The following is a 21,062-nucleotide window of genomic DNA, read 5'->3' on the forward strand; positions in this document are numbered from 1 at the left end:
CTGTTCTTAACAAAAGGCAACCTGTAGTTTATAAATGTGTAAATATAATGTAACTACTTCTTAATTCCTTATGTTAAATAAAAAGGGGGGTTTCTCAGCAGATAAGCCCTGACACTTTTTTTGAAAGTCAAATGAAGGCAATTTGCTGCCTCAATGATGGGCATCCCTCACAAAGCTCAAGTCTGAGTTGATATGAAGAACTTTGGCTACTTTGATCTACCTGTGATCCAGATAACGTATCTTGCCAGTCCACACTGATTTCTAGCAATTTCTGACTTCTTGTAAGGAAGAGAGTTGCTATGAGGTTTTGTCTCCACTTGGAAAACATAGAATTTACCATCACTTGTAGCTCAGCTTGCTTACTTCAGCAGTAGTAAAAGCGTATAATAAGGACAGTGTTTTATTGCAGAAAATTCATGTTTAAAAGCCCTAGTAGCCGTGCTTTTAGCTTCACTGTTAGCACAGATGTACTGGTGGTAATTTGGGGTAAATGTTGTAGAAGCTTAGAGAGAAAAAAAAAAAGAAATGAGCAACTTCCTGCCTTGTAAGCTCCGTTGACCTCCTTGCATTTGTTGGTCTTCTTTATTTGGTTTAAAAAAATAAAGTAAAAAACAAACAAACGAAAAGAAACTTCTCTTAAAAAAACCCAAGAGAATAAATGGAATTCTGTATAACACTCAGCTAATGACCTGTGTGCATGGATGCAGTTTAGGGGTTTCATCAGAATGCACTGCTGTATGTAAATGTTGTGATCTCAGCAGCAAGCAGAATCATTCTTGTACAAGTACTCTCAGTGTCAATTGTAGGACATTTTACTATTTGAAAACTAGCCTCTGTGTTTGTGTGTTCCTTGTAAGCTCTTTCTTCTGCCAAGAAACATTTCTTTGGGCAGCACTGTCCTCTTGCACTTTTGTAGCTCATTGGCAGCAGTGTGCTTCACCTACTTAATTCTCTTGTGGTTTGAAGTGTGTTATTTCTCTTCTTTCCGTCCCCACCTTTGCTCTCGGTGCTCCATATTGTGATTGAGACAGTTTACTTTTATTACACTTAATAATCTGTAATGGGCTAATTCTCAGTCAGCTACCTGCAAGGGGCTGTGATTATTAGAGCAAACAGCAAGGCCGTGCCTGCATGTCTCTGCTAGACCCATGTCAAAGCACTGCTATCAGAAGTGATGATTTTCTGTGTCAGAGGTTTCTGTTGTCCTCTATTTTTTTTAAAGACTCTGAGCATGATCTGTTAAGAGGCCATGAGGTTCATACTGATCCCTTGCGTTTCAGCACAGAATAAAAGTGCATGGCTTTGCTGTCTGCCACAAGGTGCTTGAAAGCAGTCTCTGAAAAGTTCAGAGGGCAACCCTAAGAGAAATAAAGATCCTCTTTATAGCGAACTTTAAATTAGAGGAGAGAAAGTGTAAATTCTTACTTTGAGAAGACTGAAATCGGCTCTGGATGCAATGTAAATGACCTAAACTGTGAAGAGGTTAAGTAGAACTTGGAGAGAAGTATTTAGATTGTAGTTTTTGTTTCTCCTACCTTATTTCTTTCACTTTTGCTGACTTGGGATTCAGACTGTTTGATGCCTGTTTTAACAAGAACTAATTCACACTAAAAGAGCGATTTTGGAAACAGCTGTCACACACCTGGGCAGTTTCTTGCATTCTGTCTCAACTGTGGAGCACCAAGTTACACTCAGCCAAAGTGTTGAGGTGCTCCTTTCCCCTGTGCGCTGGGCTTTTAATGTAATTGGCATCCTTTTTTTTGAGGGAATCAAGATTGTAGGATAGAGGATGGTACCAGCAGCTGCAACAGCCAGGGATAAAGCCCCTGGTGTATTACTCTGACCTCAGCTATTCCTTGTTCCTCCGACTGTTCCTGCTTGTTCCTGTTCACGCTTCTGCATATGTAGCTGTGGGTCTCCGCTGTGGCCTGGACGAGAGAGGGGCTCTGGTCCAGCTGTTAGATTTGTATTGTTTGAAGGCAGGAGGTTTTCATTTTGTTTGTTCATGTTGGGTGAATTCTTGATCTGGTTTTACAGCACAACTCACAGACGTGCTGGTAAATGAGAGGTGGGGTAGACCACAGCATGAGGGTGGAAGCACCTCTTGCTGGCATAATGAACATCTCGTACTGTGAAGCCTTTACTATGTGGCTTTAGCCATAGTTACCATCCTATGGTTGTGATTTCATGAGATGAGGGGAGAAATACCTTAAGACAGAAATTACAAGACACAGATTTATAAAAACTGTTATGTGAACTTTTAATTTTTGTGCAATATTCTATGATCTTGAGGAGGAGTGTACTGTTTTAAGAGATAGATATTGCTTTCAGCCAGTTAGTGTAACATGCTCAACACCTACGTGTTTAGATATTGATGCAGAACAGTTTTTTCCTGGGAAAAAAAAAATTATAAATAAAGAGACATCTGCATTCTTAGTTATGAAACTAAGCATTCTGAATTTCCAGTCTTTATGACAGTAGCTCTGTATTCTGAGGACTGATGCTACGTGCTTAAAAAAATGTTTGATTGATTTGACAGATCTGGTTAGTGAATGTTCAGAGAAGTCACTGATGTTCTCCTTTCTAACTCGAATCTACATGGAATGTGATTTCCCTTGAGGTGTGCAGGACTAGCTTAAAACAGCTTCTTGCTCTTGGAGATAAATAATCCATTACCTTGTTCAAACATCGGTGCAGAGTGAATGGCTGCCATACAAGGTCATGGCAGTTTGGAAGTGCCTGAACATTACTGCCTCACCTTTTATGAAAGCATGAAACTAATAAGCATTTTCAGTCCTCAATATGAAAATCTTTTTCAGTATAGCTTTACCTCAGTTTCCTTTTGCACTTTCTTTGTCTGATAGAAGCCAATACACCCACGTACATATACAAACAACAGCGCTGCAAACTGACTGAGGTATCTCTCTTGAAGGCTGGGAAGGAAGGGACTGCTATTTCAGTTTCCATGTCTGCGTATGCCATGGCACACTGATACTCATGGGGTCACGAAAGCTTAAAAAATGTATCACTAGCTTTTTCACAAAGTGTGAAGCTTTATGATTAGCATTTGGCAATTTGTACTTTAGAGTTTCGGTAGACTTTTGTTAAAGGTAGACTGAGGGTGAATGTAGGCCTTTTCGATTTGTGTGTTTCGTTTTTGTGGGGAGGAAGGACTTGACAGTGTGGGGCAGTTAAGACTTCCGCTGTGTGGATAATACAGAACAGAGGTAATGATTTGATAAATGTGGAATTAAAGTGCTCTTTAAGCTCTATACTGAGCCCATAGTCACTAGAATATGACTTATGCTCTATCGATGGTAATTTTCCTTTGGATATGTCTAGCTTAAGACTTTGAATTGAAACCATCTTTGTGACTTTGAACTAAAAAGGTTCAACATCCAATGCTTCTGAGACTACAAGTAGGGTATGGCAAAAGAACTGTGCTTCTCTTGGTGCATGTGTATCTTTCTTTATATTTTTTTTCTATAAAAGCTGCAGATTCAAAAATAAGATTAAGTTGTCTGAACAAATATTTCCAAATTCTTCTATATTTTGTTTTTATTGTAATGGTATGAACAAGAATGATTTCTCCTTCATTTCAGGAGCCAGAAACCCTCATGATGAATGTCAGCGAGAAGCTAGAGTTTTGACCGTAAACCCCTGTGTGAAACCAGGGTTTTGTGGAAGGCTTAAAGTTCTGGTTATAGAAATATAGTGGAATCAAAAATGAAAGGAAGTTGCTGAAACAGCCATGATGCAAATCCTAAACTTCTAATTTTTTGTCAAAAGAAAAAATAAAGTAAGAAATCTCCAATTAGTGGTAGCATCCCTGAAAGCAGACGAGTAAAGGCTATATGTTAGGTGATTAAATGAGGGAAAAACATAAAACCAACAAACCCAAGTACTCTTCTGTTTGTTCTTCAGCCAGTGCAGGGCTTATCTATGTATGTGGGTTTCTTTTTTGCGTTGGAGCAGCTAAACTTTGATGCAGCCTTTCTATTTGACTTCCCGTGGTTTTAAAAAAGGCAGAACAGAGGTAGAACCTGGGACCAAAGTAAGGCAAAGCAACCTTGCTTATGTAAAGTATAGCCTTACTAGTATAAAAATCCCTAGGGATAGCTGTGCATCTAAGACTTTGATTTTTATTGTGTTATATTCACTTTGTTATGAAAAGCTGTAATTCCATGGTTGATTTACATTTTGCATATGAAGTACAAATAAACATTTCTGTTTTTTTTTCCTTAGGCAACAAATAACTCAAATTTAAATCTTGACAGTATAACTGATTAACCTTGTAATAGCATATTTGAGATATTAATGTACGCAGTACCTTATCTTGTGCTTTATCTGACCTTTATCTGTTGATTTTAATATCCTTTGTGGTTGCTAGTGACGTGTTTGTGTTGTAGACAGTGAGGGATTTTGGCTCCTGTTTATTTCTTTGGTTTATCCCCATTCACTCTGTTCTGTACTCTCAAAGAAATAATTACATCAAGAGGAAAAAAAACAAGATGGTAAACCAGAGCGAGAAGCACGACAGGAGATGGTGTTTGCATGAAGAATTCAGATAGCCTTCTGCAAGTTGCATGTCTGTTGTTACTACTCTCATGTGAACTGGTGGTGAAAAAAAGGCTGATAGATGGATTGCTTATCCTGTACAAATTTTACTCCTTTCCTGCATAATTTTTGGGTATATGACTTCATGTGAAGTACTGAACTATAAATTGATAGTTTAGAGGAAAGCTTAGCCACTGCAAAAGCTTGCAGCATTGTACTGAGTTGCAGGGCGTGGGTGCTTTTCTGATCTACCACTAAGGTGACCTGTATCACCAAACCTGTAGAAAACTTATCTGAGGAGGAGGCAGAAAAGTGCAAAGAATATGAACTTCTGTTGCTTTATTGCATTGTTGTCTCAGTAGGATCAAGCATATCCTGGAACAGCAGAGACATTAAAGGCAGGAAGGGAGAGAGATTGCTGCAGCAGCAAGTCTTTTTGCCTTGAGGATCATGGCTTGCTGCGGCCTGAGCTGCAGACACATCCCTGCTCTCCTGCTGGAGATAACCATCCCACATCAGCAGGTGGTGATGGGTGTGTGAATGTGCAAAATCTGTGAGCTGAATGTCAGTTAATGATTTGAGGCAGTTTTTGCTAATGTCTTTGCACTGAGTGGGTTATAAGGATGTTTACAAAAAATGATCTTCTGTCTGTCTGTAGGAGCAGTGAACTGTTGATGTTCATGGTTGGAAAGCGAAAGAATGCAGAAATAGGAGTGGAGATGTCTGTTCTTAGCTGTTTCTGTCCATCCTGAGCAGTATGTGGATGGGAAGAACTCCCTCTTCCCAGCATCAAGGGGACAGGTCTGCTTCACAGGCAATAGGAACATTGGATTGCAAGAGGCAGGGAAAGCAGTTTGTAATACAGTTTCATTATGATTCTTAACAACCTTGCCAAGTATCACGTGATGAGATGATGGCGTGTGCAGTGCTGAGAGCAGCTGATGCTGTGAGAAACTGCAGAAGTCGTATTTCCTGCATTAGGAGAGGCACTGCTGGTTTACAGATTGCTTCTATCCTATGCAGTGCCTGCCCAACCACCCTGGCAATAGGTGCACAAATGGGCCACGAATTCTTCTGGAGGAAGCAGGGAGAAAAAAATGGGCTTTTCTGTGCAACTCATCTCTTAAGGACATCAGTTGAACCTTACTTTGAAGTTGTTTGTTTCTGCTCTTTAACTGTAAAGAGTCTAAGTGACCAGTTCATAAAGCTAACTAGATAAATCCCAGTCCTCCTAAGTGTCTGATGAACGTTTTAGGCTTGGAACGCCTTTGGCTATTTACTGATATTGTAGAGTCTAATGTAATAATTTACATTTCCCTGTAGACTGTGCCACTCTAACAGTCTATGTAATGCAGTATATTTAAAATTTGTGTATACTGTGGCTGAAGTGAACCACAAAATGTTCTCACCATATGCCTAATACATATGCTGTGTTGTGTTGTAGATATACAATGAAATTACTATTTTTAAGCAACCGTTTTCTTTCCCGGCTCTAACTATTTGGGTGTTTGTTTCTATGATCTATTTCTGTTCATAGATGTGCCCAGATTTAAGGTGGTATAGCTATAAGCAGAGAAAGGGGTAATTGCAGTTCAAAAATAACAGCAGTCCCTGTCACCTTATGTTGCAGATCACTTCATAGTCTGAAGGTGAGGTTTAAGATTCCCATTAGACCCAGCCTGAAGAGTTGGCTGAACTATAAAAAAATAAACCCGTAATATAAGCTTTTTTTTTGCTTTTGTTTGTTTTTGTTTGGATGCAATTGTTAAAATTTGTTCTCTTGGAGAATTACATTCATGTTTCATCCTGCTCTTAGCAGAGCTCACAGCAGTTGCAATTTGTCAAAATTTGCCTTCTTTCTGAGGTTTGGTTTTGCTGCAAATTAAATTCGAAATCAAAACAAGAAATTGAGCCTGCACCCGTTTGCTGCCAGGATCCTTCCTCAAAGATGCTTAGCCTAAACATGAAGTTCTTAGAAGAGGCTCATATCCTTCTCTTCTGTAGGAGGTGTTCTAATTAGTCACCTGAAGGCAGAGGGTAAGCAAAATTACTTCCTTTTTTTCTGTCAGATTTATCACTTTGGGCAAGTGCTTTCAGACAAACATTAGCAGTCTCCTGCTTTGTTTACCGTTTGGGAGGAGGGCATCTGCAGGTACTGTTTTTTCCACATGCAATTTCTGCCTCCAGTTTCTGTGAAAAGCATAGAAACGTTTTTCATGGCATGAAACCAACACAGGTAGATGTAGGCCAGCAGATAGAACTGTGTGCCTGTAGCAACCTAATTCTGACAATAAGGAGTATCAAAAGTAAAATTAACTGAACTGATTTCCAGAATGAATAGGTGATGTTAAGCAGCAGAGCAAGGAAATTTATTTACTGTTGATTTTACTGATCTGAATGGTAATTATTATTTCCAAAACTGTTTGAAGAATTCACTGGCCTCTGGGATGTTTTTTATATTGAATGTGAGGGGATGTGGCTGAGCATCTCTGTAGTCTTCGTCCTGCAAACCTGCCCAACCTGCATTCCCCTTGCACATTTCCTTTGCAGTGCTTCAGGATAGAGCTGGATGGCATCATTTGGTGAGGGAACTCAGCACTTCCGACAGGTCTCAGTGCAGAAAGCCTTCATGTCACCCTAGGACCACCGTGGGCTCTCTTCTTGCTAGAAGTGCCATTTTTTCCTCTCTGTCTCAAAAGGGATATCTTCATGTTTGAAGATCCCAGTGCTGGGTGGGATTTCGGGTGGCACTGAGTTCCCAGCCACTGACTCTGGTTTTGTGGCTGCGCCTGCTCAGCTGATGCTTATTCATAGTCTGCCTTTGAGATCCAGCACCATGGGATGAGGTTTGCTCATTGTTGGAATAGAGACGCAGAAAAACAGCTGACAAGTATCTTTCAGGGATGGGGAGGGGGAAGGATCAAGGCAAAAAAAAAGAAGATAGCATTCCATGAGAGTCTGTGTTTACATGGATTTTTTTCTTTCTTTCTTTAACCTTTTCACCTTCAGCGTTCTCCGCACATCTGACTCTACACCACTGCCTGTTGCAGTAGAGGAAAGACATTATACTCTTTTGGGAGGGGCAGCATGCTCGATGATCACAGGCAGAACGCCCTGTGAAGGCCACTCGTCTTCTGTTCTGAAAGGAGCAGAAGGCTTTGGGTTAGGAGGATTTACATTTAGAGATAGCTGTTCTGGGTGTACATGTTTTGGTATGTGCTCTCTACTCGGATGAAATTCTTGTTTTTATTAGGCTCTTGAATTTTTTCAAAACTCTTTTTTTTTTCAACCTTTACAGAGTGCGCTTAAGCAAAAACAGAGCTCCAGAACAACTTCAGAATAAAGTGAAGCCTGCTTACATCTCAAGCCTTTCAGTTGCTCTGCGACAAACTTATAAAGCAATGAATTCATGCTCTATTACACACAGCCGTGCAGACATTTGTTCATTACAGCTTGTGGTTGAGGTGTGTGGCAGCACGGGGTACTGTGCTGAACACTGTCGTGACAGGATGAGCTCGAGACATATTTAAAACACGTACATAGCACTTATCTGCCTGTCATGGCTGACTTTTCTGTTAGGCTATGCCTTTAATGGCATGGAGACACGTGTGGTGGGTCTGCTGAACAGAGCAGCCCTATCAGATCAGCTAGTAGCTCTGCCTATCTTGGTGTCCTATCTCCAGGAGTGCATGTCGGAGGGAGAATAAAAGAACTGGGCAAACACAGGCTGATTCTTCCCGGATTAACCTGCCAGCCTTCAGCAAACTTTAGTTCAAGGACTTCCAAGGCCAGAGGTTGTATTTCTGCACTTGGCAAAATGTGTGGGTTGCTGCTTTTTTTTTTTTTTTTTTTTAAATGGTACTAGGGCAAGATTTTATGGGAAGAATACCAGGTTAGATTCACTTTAAAATAATTGTGTGCATAATTAGATCAAGCCTATAAAGGGGATTTTCTAACACTGCTTGGCTCTATAGAGGTTGCTGCCCAAATCATATCAAAATTGTGAAGCTGTGTTTAAATAAGACTCCTTAAATGGTTTTCAGCCCACATGCACATGCAACCACAATGTCAAAAACAGATACAAATATTTTGACAGATACTTAAAGGGGGTAGTGGTGTAGGTATTTAGAGGGCAACAATGAGAAAGAAACGGCAAGATAAATGATCAGGACGTAAAGTTCTTTTTTAGAAGGAAAATAATCTCATGTTCTCTCCCAGCATTTAGGACACTGGTGTTATTGCTGTGCACTCAGCACCCCAGACGCTGGGCTGTGGAAGATAGGCCTCCCCGTTGTGCCCATATCTCCCCAGCAGCAAGGCAGAGCACTGCTAGCAGCACTGCCCTGTGCTGGGGGCTTTGGCCTCCCCTCCTGTACAGCACAGCTGTACTCTGGCGGGTGTCCCGGGGGTGCTGGAAAGCAATGCGGTCTGCACAATCTCTGCCTCTTGACCAGAGACAGTCAGGGTCACAGACGTGAATATTATCTTTGTGACGCTTCAAGCGAGCAAACAGATAATATTTTTTTAAAAGAATGTTGTGCACAGTCAGTTGAATCAGATCTTTCCAGAGCTGTTCCCTGGAGGGGATGCAGCAATTGCTCAGCCACACCAGTCATGTAGGGGAAGAGAAGGGCAGGGAGGAGAATGCACACACATGTGCACTTCTGCAGGCAAATATACACGCTTGCGGTGGGCACAGAGCGGCCTCTTTCTTCTTGCTGAGTCCCTTGGGTGTTCCCTGTGATGCTAGGAAATTATTTTTGCTGTTCTTTAACCCAGGAATCGTGCCTTGGACGTTTTTGCAGCTATGTACATTTATATACAGCCCTAAAACCCCTCTTCAAACAGTATTAGGTAATTGCACACTGATTTCAGATATGCATTCCTTTTTATATTTTTTTTTTAATAACTGCTAAATAGAAAAATATAGAACACAGATAACTTTGCTTTAGAATCATAGAATCCTTAATGTTGGAAGGGCCATCTAGTCCAACCCCTCTGCAATAAATAGGGACACCTACAGCTACATCAGGTTGCTCAGAGCCCTGTCCAGCCTGACCTTGAAAGTCTCCAGGAATGGGGTTCCACCACCTCTCTGGGCAACCTGTGTCAGTGCCTCACCACCTTCACTGTAAAATACTTCTTCCTTATACCCAATCTAAATCACCCCTCTTTTAGTTTGAAACCATTTCCCTTTGCCTGTCACCACAGACCCTGCTGAAGAGTCTGTCCCCTTTCTTCTTACAGCCTGCCTTTAGATACTGAAAAGCCACTAGCAGATCCCCTTAAAGCCTTCGCTTCTGCAAGCTGAACAGCCCCAGCTCTCTCAGCCTGTCCTTGCAGGGAGGTGTTCCATCCTTTTCATCATTTTTGTGATTCTCTTCTGGATGCGTTCCAACAGGTCTATGTCTCTCCTATACTAAAAACTCCACATCTGGATGCAGCACTCCAGGTGAGGCCTCACCAGCACAGAGCAGAGGGGCAGGATCACCTCCCTTGCCCTGCTGGCCATGCTTCTTTTGATGCAGCCCAGGCTTTCTGAGTCGGAAGGGCACACTGCTGGCTCATGTCCAGCTTGTCATCCGCCACTACCCCTAGGTTGTTTTCAGCAGGGCTGTGCTCCATCCTTTTATCCCCCAACTTGCTTTGGTAGTGAGAGTTTCAAAACAAGTGTATATATATGTGCTTAAATATGATATCATAGATATATTTGCTTGTGCAACTTTAAGAATATACCGGTATGTTTTCATTTATGTACATATTTTTTTTCCTGGTCTGGTTTAATGATGTAGCTGAGCAAGAGATTCATTTTTCTTTGGGTTTAGCTTTAATTGCCATGGGTGTGAAGCTCTCTTCTCCCCTGCCCAATGCCAGCAGCAGGAATACTAGGGCAGGAGGAGTGAGCAGAGTGGTAGGAGAACAGGATGCTCCTTGGGAAGGGTGTCAAGAGAGATTGTTCTTGGCTTGACTCGGCTCAGCAAGAAGGGGGCATTCCAAAAGAGTTTTGGCTTCATCTCAACTGGCACAAGCACATTTCTGTTGGAATTAGGAGGTGGTTTCTTACCATTAGCACTTCAGTTCTTGTCAGATTGTAAGGAAGAAACACATTTAACTTAGTTGTGGTCTGGATCATTTTGTCAAATATTTTTTTTCTGATGATTTTCTGGTGGTAGTATGAGACTCCGCACTCAAAAGCAACTTCTAGCTTGATTCTGTGTTACATAACATAAAGCCTGGCACATTCTATAATGGTATTGCGCTTGCTGTTATCTTAGTGAAGATACAATTATAAAGAGGAGTATAGAAAAGAATCAAAAAGCGTAATGATCCATTTAAAGTAAGTTGGTCAGCAGTCCTTCTTAGGCTCATATTTCTCAGGTTTTCAAACCTAGCTGCAAAATCCCTCCTTCTAAAACTTTATCTGCAGACAATAGGTCTGAGAAAATAGGGTTGCCATTATGTGTTAAATAACAAAGGGTATATTTAAGCCCTGGATTAGTTTACTGTTGTTTGCATGGGAAACGTGTGTAGGGGTGAATTTGTTTCATACTGTATTGTATAAACGTATCTCTGTACTGGCCAATTTCACTGTTGTGCTTTAAATTTTATTTTACCTTTAAACTTCTGCTTTTTTGTTTATTTCTTTTTCTTTCTTGGGGCTAACGTTTTCATGGCAGTATATCTTATCTGCCTGTTCCACTGGTTTGCTCTAAAATTTATGTTTTCACGACTGTTTTTCCCCACCTTCAAAGTCTTTGCTTCTGTTCTTTTTATGAGAGGAGGGCTTGGGACAACAGCAAGAGATACCCAGACCCCATCGCTACCTTGGGAGCACATTGCTCCATAGAGCCCTTTGGCTGCGGTGGTTATCTGACAACTGGCTCTTTCCACAGGAACCTCACTGCTACCAGATCACTGTCCAGTTTTAAAGTTGCTGTGCTAATGGCTGGTGGTTCTAGTGAATGGGTTTGTATTGGGTTTGTGAACTTCGTATTGTGCTGATGGTAGTTCTTCAATAAATGAATTGGGTTGCCAGTCTGTTTTGTTAGATTCTGTAGGAAAATACAGATATCATTCTTCTGAAAAGGTTGTTCTTTATTTTTTGTTTCTGAAATTATTTGTCTGGTATTTTCTCCTCCCTTTCGACTTGGCTTAGAATTAGTTTCAGGTAGATGAGTTCTTATGGCTGAGCAGCACAGATAATTGTGGTAGGTAAGCTTGGCTGATGTGGTTAGTAGATGTTGATGGATGTTGAAGTGTTGCAAAGAAACAGAGAAGCATAGTTGCGTATGTTTTTTGTTTTAAATACTAAGGGCTTTTATCTCTGCATTATACCTCTGTAATTTTTCTTCTTCTATCTGAAGTAAGAAGAGACTGTTTCCTTTCTTTAAAACAAGAAAATAACTTTAGAACATGCTGAAGCTGTTTAGCTTCTAAAGTCTAATGCAATCACAAAAGAAGCAATCCAGGTTTTTATGCATGTTTTTGCCCTGGTGAGTCTGCTGTGCCAGATCATCAGTCTTCTTATACCAATCCAAAAAAGAGTTTTTGTTGTGTGAAAATACTGTGATACAGTACAAAAATTCTTCTAGCCATGGTCTGGTAGCTAATTGTCATTTTGTCATTGCAAGTATTCAGTGAAATGAAACAAATAAAAAATTAAGAAATGGCCTGGAGACCACCAGTGTAAGATTTCAGTATTAAAGTTAAATGTTGTTAGTTGTTTTGTACAGTTGTCTTCAAAGTAGTGCAGTGATCTTGCAAAAAAAAAAATGAGCGGGGCTGGGGGGGAGAGGGAAGTAAAGGCAAGGGTAATGAGGATATTGAAATTTACGTTCAATTTCTTAGACAGTTTTTCCTTGTTTTAGCTGTGGGAGAGCAATGCAGTGCATTCCATCTATTGTGCTTTAAATGGAGAAGATATACTATTACATAGAAGCAAAACGGAGCTCTGAAAGTAATTTATGACCAAGATCTTTAAAGTGCATAGACTACTGAGGGCTGTTTTCCACCCTGAAAAGTTTTTGTTTATAAAACACAGAACAGCAGTGTTACTGCAGCTGACTGAGCCACTTTGCTTCCATTGCAGTGTTTTACTCTGGGTGTCTGCACAGGGATGTTTCTTTAAAGTTCCTGCTTTGGCCATGAGTGTTGCTGTGTTTTACCTGTGGTTGTGGAGTGGATTACTGTAGACAGGATTCCAGTTCCAGCATCATGTTGGCTGCAACAATTTTTGTGGCACAGGGCTTATTCACACTGCCTTTACCTTTTTTGTACACACATCAATGGCAACAGTGAAGACAGTGGAAAAAAATGTTTTTTCTACCCAGGGACAGCTGAAGGCATCAAGGGTAAAAGTAAATATGGTCTAAGACTTTTGCAAGGATCCCCTGGAGTACTGGGCAACAGGTCTCTGTGCTAGGAGTCCAGCCACCTCCATTTGCTCAGCATGGGCCGTTAACACCTTCAGGCTGCTGCCCTTTGGACTTTGTCTAAGCAGAGTTTGACTAGCTCAAGGAGAGTCTTTTGCTTTGCTGTTGTGCCCTGCACAACAGCATTGAACAAGTTCTTGCTACCCCTTGTGTTCTTATTTATATTACAAAACAATCCAGAATCTTGTTTTCATGTACTCTCTCTGTGCTGAGGTACTCGTAGCACTGGCTTTATCCATATAGGAAATGACCTCTAGATCAGAATGTAGTGTGGTTTTGTTGCGTGGCCTCACCAAGAAACTATAGGAAGTGCCCAGAGAAGAGTAGTAGGCAAATGAGGCATGTACAAGAACAAATCTGATGTGTTTTGCTTTGTTGTTGTGTTTTGTTTTAATGTTAGGTTTAATAGTTAAACACAAAGAAAATCAAATGTATGCATCTATTGAGCTGTCTTCTGAATACTGGGGTTTGCTCAGGGATGAGTACTTGTTCTCATTACTGTGCACTTGAAGACTTTGGTGAGAATGTATGTAAGCATGTATTGTCCATAACAATTTCCAAGCTTTTGTGGAAGAAAAGGCTGGTCTTCTTAATAGCCACTAAGTATGGTGGACAACGTATTTTTAAAAAAACTAAAGATTAATTTGTTAAATCCTTCCAACTTGAACCAACCAATGAAGTACAGCTGCCTGGGTGGATCTCACAGATCTCTTCTGGTACCTCAGGGGGTGGTGCTGTGTGATGGCAGCAGAGTTGTTTCCTCAGATCTCCATTGTGTCACATGTCAAGAATAAAAAATTGGATGAGTTCTTTACAAGAGAATGCAGATTTCCTTCCTCTTCATTTGCAAGGTGTGGTCCTTGCATTCCTCTACACATGGGGAGAATGTTCATTCTCCTGTAGGGTGCTCTAGAGCTGGGGCTGGACGAAGGATTTGGTGTCTTATGTGGAAATTGTAAGTGAATTCAAATTTCACATGAAATGATGGACTCTGGATTGTTACTATTCAGAATTGAGTTTTTGGGTTCTGATAGAATCCTCGAGTGGCTTGGGTTGAAAGGAACCTCAGAGATTATCTAGTTTTAACCCTCCTGCGACAGGCAGGTTTGCCATCCAACTAAATCAGGCTCTGGATAAGGTTGCCCAGAGAAAGAGTGGAGAATGTGGGTATTGATCCCACTACCTCTCTCATGCTAAGTGAGCATTCTACCACTTGAGCTCATTTCCCTTAATACTTTCATTAATCTTCCAGCTTAGTTTTCATCTAGCGATCAGAAAAAATGTATAGAACTCTAAGACTTAGAAATGAAGCCAGAGAGATCGTTATGTCACTAGAAATTCATGGTGCATTTTTAGGTTGCAGTGTCAGTCCCTCAACGCAAACAAGAGAAGCATATCTGAGAAGATGGACAAGCAGAGGCATGGGATGAGTAAAACAGCTATGGATCTTCACACTGAAAAAGCAGCTGCTGGGAGAAGATATGATGAGGATGTGTATTAGGAAATGTATCAAGAAGGGTAGTTGCCCCTACAAAACAAGAAGTAGGGGAGTAGCAGTGTAACCACTAGGTGACAGATTCAAAACAGCTAAAAGGAAGTGGTTCCTCACATGCATATGCAGAGACTGTTGAGCTCTGTGGATGCAGCAGAATGTTGTGGATGCTGGAAACGTGCATGTGGTCAAAAAGCAGACACATAAGTTTATGGAAGAAAAATGTACTGAGGATTCTTTAACTGTGTTGGCACTGCATCTGCTTCATTAAGTCCCTCAGCTGAAAGTTTTTAGAATTCTCTAGAATACAAAAGAGTGTTCTAGAGAAGTTTCACTACTGGCTTACTTCTAATTTTGTAGTCTTCCTCAAATATCTGCAGTTTGCTGCTGTAAGTGAGATTGAGGTAGATGGGTCTCTGATCCGACACTACTATGGCCTTTTTTTGCTGTCTTTAACTTAACACTCACCACAGATTTTAATATGACATTACTTTGCTGTTTGCTTGCTTCAGTTGTTCTTCCTTATTGTTTGGTTGGGTTGTGCAGTTTTTCCTTTCAGAATCCCTACAACGTATCCCTGAACTTTCTGGTGACTTCAGCTTTCATCCTCATCTACTTCAAACTCTACGTGCAGTTTAGCACTTGGAGCAGATAGAAGAAGTCTTCTGAGTAATGAGCTCATGGCTAGTCAGATACAAGTTGATATATGGAGTAAACATACGGGCTAGAATTCTTTCATAACATCTTGATTATGAGAAGATAACCATGATATTTGTGTCTCCTTAGTTACTTGTAACACCCTCTGTGTGCGTGGGAGTGTTGGGTTTTTCGCTTGTTTTATATCAGCTTTCAAGTTTAATGTTTTATTGTGCTCAGCTTCATTTTGTTTTGTGTTTTACCTGGTAGAACTTCAGACTGCTAAAACAGTTTTGTGACTGATTTACACACAATTTAAGTATATTTTTTAGCAAATTCTCTCAAAAGTAGTATCCCCTATAGCTCAGAAGATTATTTTTGTGCAGCCTGTGAGTGCAATTTTGTTATGGTTGTAGGTGCCAAAAGTTAAGTTTTGTTTCAATAAATTGTCTAGAGTTCTAGAAATTTCAGGTGCTTTCCCCCTAGCTAAAGTAGCTGGAAAGCTTTAAGAAAAATCCCTATTTTCCAGTCTTACTGAAGTGTGATATTGTGGTAATTTCCTAGAGCTGGATGGGATTTGCTTTGCTATTCAGCTGTGCTTTCCTGCATCAGAAGACCTGCACGTCCTCCTCAGGAGGCACCCACTCACTTCCCTGCAGAGGTGAGAGCACTGGCTGAGGGAGGAGTGCAATGTGAACCACAAGCTTTATAGAGCAGAGCTCTCTTAAATACGAAAATTTCCATCCAACTTTTTCACATTGCAAGGTGTCACATTTCAAAAGGAAGTGCTATGGCAAGCCAGTGGTTAGTTTATATATAATTAATTTAAAATTAGTAAAATGATATAGTGATAAAAGCGTTGGCTTTGTGTACTGTTATTTCTTATCAGGGTTATTTCTTAGGTTTACAAATAATTTGGCTGGGAAATACAATGTTATTTTGAAGAAGGAACTTGTGGTGTGATGGATTTTCTTTTTCCTCGCTACTTGTATTTCACTTTAAGTTGAGTGACAAATGATTGCAGATTGGGTTGCAATGAAATATATGCATTGATTTGCTATGTAATCTTTGTGTTGCATTCATGGAATGAAGCCTCTAATAAAATGCATTTCCAATAAAGATATTGCACAAATGTCTAGCTATTCACAAAGGCATCATATTCTAAAAGTAAGCAATTTAGGCATAGATTGATTAGCTTTTCCTTCATATCTGCTGTTCTGAGGTGCTGAAGCTGCACTTCCTTGAAAACCTGACAAGGCAGAGAATTGTATATTTGGTGTATGTGACTCTGGACATTGGTCTAGATGCTTAACACTCTTTCTTTGTGGAGAAAAGCATGTAGTCTCAAGAACTGTGTCCCACAGTTACTGTTGCTTTGAATGAGATAATTTCAAAGAAGGACACACCAACTTGTTTTTGTTTCCCCCCTTTGATATTGGGGGAAGGAAAGTTTGCTTATGGAAGTGTGAAGTTGCCAACATGGTATTTGTACAGATCGTTCAACTGATGGTAAATGAGACTGATGGAGGCTCACATGTGAGTAGTGATATTACTCACTGCTGGGTGAATAGACGTTTGTGAATGTTGGTCACACTGTTTTTTACTGTTTTTGCTAAGTAGCTAATTCTGTATTTGGGAGAGCTCTAGGCCTGACATAAGGTTAATCTGTTCTAAACGATATTTTGATTTCAACTGACCATTGGGAAGATAGTTATTGTCCTTGGCTGGTAGGTGGACAGATATTAGTTTGGACTTGGGAGTTTTAAAAAAGTAATTGTTATTGAAGTGCTGAGGTATTTCTCTGAATCACACTTCTTGGACACGTTACAATATTTTGCTGATTAAACACTGCATATGGCACTCAACTCTTGGTGAGAGGTAACATGAGCAGCTTCTTCCATATTGGACGAAATAAATGATTCTCTAGAAAATCGGGGATGGGCATTGTATGGTATGCATTATAGGGGAAGGCCCTTCCAGGGTGAGGTTCTGACATGCTTTTAGCCTTCACATGTGACTACTGTTATTCTTGAGGTTAAATCTTATTTACTTACTAAATCAGTGTTCTGAGTCTAGAAATTAGTCTGTTTTATAATTACAGTGCATGTTGTAGGTTGCTTAAATGTTAAGAGTTTTCAGCTAATATACTGTATTCTTAAAAAAAAGCTTCAGGCATTTTGTACTTTGTGGAAGAAAAGAGGGATGGAGGGGGGGGGGGGAAGCCCAATAAAATACCCAGAAGGAGCAAAGAAGAAATTCTCAAATTCAAAGTGATCCAAAGTCATCTTAAGTTCATGAACCATCATCACTGTTTGATGTCAGCACAACTGAGCGGAAGTTTGTGGTTTGTTAGTTAACTGCTGCCATAGATTCAGAACTTCTTGCTGCCTGAGAGCGTGGATGGAAAGCAAGCACAGTGGGCTGTGCATAGCAAACCACACTACAAGCCTTCTGACTGCTTGACAGCAGGATCGGGACCCTGCCTCGAGATGAAGCATACTGCTCCTTGCATAAATTGCTGCAGTGTTTCGTATCTGAAATCGTGATAGACCATGATTAGCAGAGCAGTAGGCAAGCATATCTGCTCCTGTGTTTCATCATAGGAGGGGGGAAGAGAAAAAGCAAGCTCCATCCTTCGAGAGAGAAGCTGCTGCAAGAGAGGAAAAAAAAAACCCATCATTGCCTCATGTTGTTTTAGCATGTGACCAGTTACAGCAATTGTTGATTGTCTGCATACCGGGAAAAAAATGTCCTCAAGCATAAAAAGTTCACAGTCTCCATTTCAGGTCATTGCAAATAACCTTTCCTCTAAAGGCAGTTATTAAGGAAGTGGACATCTAATCCAACCTTTAAATATACTTTGCTGAGCCAGAAGAAAATCAGAGAGTGCCAAAAAAGGTTTTTTAAGCATGTAGTGAAGTTCATTTTCTTTCCATTGTTTCTGCTTAATTTGAATATTGAGATGTGGCTTTTTCAGTCTTTGAAAATAAACATCTACAGGGAAGCAGATAGAAGAAAACTGAGGATACAGAAGGCTTTAAATGCTCATTTAATACTTTATCTGTGAGGGGGTTTCTACAAAGTCAACTAGGAAACCCTTAGAGCTATCTTCAAATCTCTTTATTTTTGTCTTTTTTACCCCTGTTTAAATACAACAGGTAACCAAGATGGTTTCCTCAGTACGTGCTTAAGTCCCCCATAGTTAAAGCTGGACTGTGTCTGACTGTACAGAATCTAGATGGGACAGATGCAGAAGGTTGAGGAGATCGGTTATGGGATCCCAAGCAGAGGCAACACATGAAGCTCAGGACCGCAGTCACAGTTTGTGGAAGTAATTTTTTCTAATATCCAGGGGCTGAAGGTGGCAATACCTGCCGTTGGGGCTCGGGACTCAGTCATTCTGTGGTCAAGGAAATCTTGAGATCAGTATCTCTGATACCAAGCTGTCTTATCTGGTGTAGGGATACTCAATCTGGCATTCCATGCAACTTTAAGCATGTTTGTCATGGAATGCTTGTCTCATTTATTTTCTGTCCTATAATATTTCTTATAAAATTTATCTCTACAGTGAAAAACATGAAGGAGAGAAACTTCTGTTCATTTCACAGTATTTAAATTGGTGTATATTGTAATGATTTTTAAAGCATCTTTATCTTATTCATGTGTTCATTGTTTCTTGCATCTTATCACAGTTTCTGTAAAGCAGGTTATCTTAGAAATATGTTATTGTTTTGTTTCCAAAATTGAAATGTGTTCATTTTGCTTAGGCACATTAAAAATGATGCACTTGTAGTTGCCATTCTTTGGGAAGGATATATATATATATGTATACATAGAAAACAATTCCATTTGGCCATCCACCTGGATACAGAATTGCAAGCTTAACTTTTCTTTCTTTCATTTCAATTGATTATAATTTCTGTTTATTACTGATCCTTTTCCTTTCCTCTTGGGAGAAATCTGCTCACTGACAAATAGGGAACATTTAAGTAGATGGCTGTGATCATTCTCCTGACCTAGCTAAGAATCAAGTAAGTCAGTGGATAAATACTGAAGTCTGTAAGAAGTGATCCATTAAAGGAGCCAGTTTTAGTGAACTAATATTACAAGAAAGAAATGGAGAGCCTGTCCTGAAAGTGTATTTCTTTTTTATTCTTTGTGGAAATGCTGACTGGCCATTAGTTAATGGTATTATCCACGTGAAGGTGTGATGAAAATGGAACGCAGAAATCTCTTAGTAGTTATAAAAGTAATTGAGGCATTGGATGCATAGGCATAGCAAAACCATGTTACACGTAATTTGAGTACCAGTAAAAATGTACCTGCCTTTAAAAATACATACGTGTGTATATATATAACCTCATCATATATCTTTAACAGGAAGATAAAAGTAACACCGTAAACCTCAGAGTTCCTATGAATGATTTGCTGCTAACGTCAGTATTTTTTTAGAGAATGTGATTATTTAGATCAAACAAACATTCTTTTGGCATTAGTGACGTGACAGACTCGTGTTCGGTGAGATTTCCTGTTTACTTTGGGTCTGAGTGCAGACGTCTCAAGAAAGTGGGTGCTCAAACTTTCATTCCGTATCTGCGTGGAAAGGCAGCCAAAACTGATCAGAGATCTGCAACCAACTTTATATAGGTTTTTATTCTTCAGAAAGAAGGGAGTAATGGCAGCTGAGGCATAGAAAGCTCATAAGATCCAGAGATGTCTTGGTTTGCTGACCGAGCTAATTCCTGTTTTAATCTTATAATTATCAGCCAATGTGAATTTGGCAGCCTTGTGAGCTACTGTCATACTTTTCTGAGCTGGGACCCATGTCGATAAATTCCCTTGGAGTCAAAGGACTGGGTGGCCATTAAGGATGAACTGCTGCCTACTTAAGAGTTCCCAAATGGTAGCAAGGCATTGCAGTGGGATTCAGTACTCAGTTTTATTCCATATCTTTTCATGAGTTTTCTATTTCGAATCATAACTTCCGTGAGTGCTAATAAATAGAAGCAATACATCTTGTTTGTGATTTCTGTATATGATTCATACTTATTAAGTTGCAAGTCTTCTTTAATATATTTTTTTTTCTAAAGGGCAGAAATTATCATCTTGTTTCATTATTGTCCAAATTATAAATAAAACTGGGGATTATATTTATCACTCTGTTGCTACTTTTCCTATTCTGTTGACTTGATTTCCTTGTACCTATCCACTCTGTGAAGAATAAAGGGCTACATTATAAAACAGCACATTGCAACATTTAATCAAAGTCTCATATGGACTGAAGTCAGAAATCAGTATTTTTTTTAGGGCATCTTTCTTCTTTTATCTTAGTGTGGTTGCATTTTGATAAATAACATTATAAATGTGAGAGCTCACTTCATCTCCCTAGCACCGCAGCCTGGAGACTGGAGTCCTGAGGTAACTTCTGAACTCAGGTCAGCGAGACTTTGCTGCAAAGGAAGCCTTGCTTTCACTCCCAAATGATACAAATCGAATAGAAAAACACAGCCTGCAATAAACTCACCAAGTGAATTTTGTTTCTCTTTTGATGGTCTTTAGAAAATGAGATGACTGATCGTTTTTGTAAGGGTGACTTCAGTAGATTTGTATCCTGTGAGGATAAAATGTGTGTTTCTACATGTATGATTCTGGTACTAGCATGTGGAACAGTATCGACATTGAGACCTGCTTAGGCATTAAATTACTGCTGTATTTAGAGATTCTGCAACCGTTACCTTAGTTTGTGTGGCAAGAAATTGCTGCATGCGAAGCTATTTGGTAATTTAGATTGGCACTAGAAACCAAAACTGTGTCTTGGAGACCAAGTTAATGACAGCAACAAACATACAGGAAGTAAATAAAGAGGCAAAATGCAGCTTATCTTAGGAAAAACGTGTGATTTTCTTTGAGAAAAAATGACGAGAATCAGGAACAGCTCTGCAATG

General features: G+C 39.9%; 1 protein-coding gene across 2 annotated transcripts in view; it reads left to right on the plus strand.

Moving 5' to 3' along the window:
• The window catches only part of SPIDR (scaffold protein involved in DNA repair), a 197,928-nt gene that overhangs the window by 107,915 nt on the left and 68,951 nt on the right, over positions 1–21,062 (plus strand). The window lies entirely within an intron of this gene.

This window comes from Phasianus colchicus, chromosome 3, assembly GCF_987193195.1.
Source record: "Phasianus colchicus chromosome 3, bPhaCol1.hap1.1, whole genome shotgun sequence".
In the NCBI taxonomy this organism is placed as follows: domain Eukaryota; kingdom Metazoa; phylum Chordata; class Aves; order Galliformes; family Phasianidae; genus Phasianus; species Phasianus colchicus.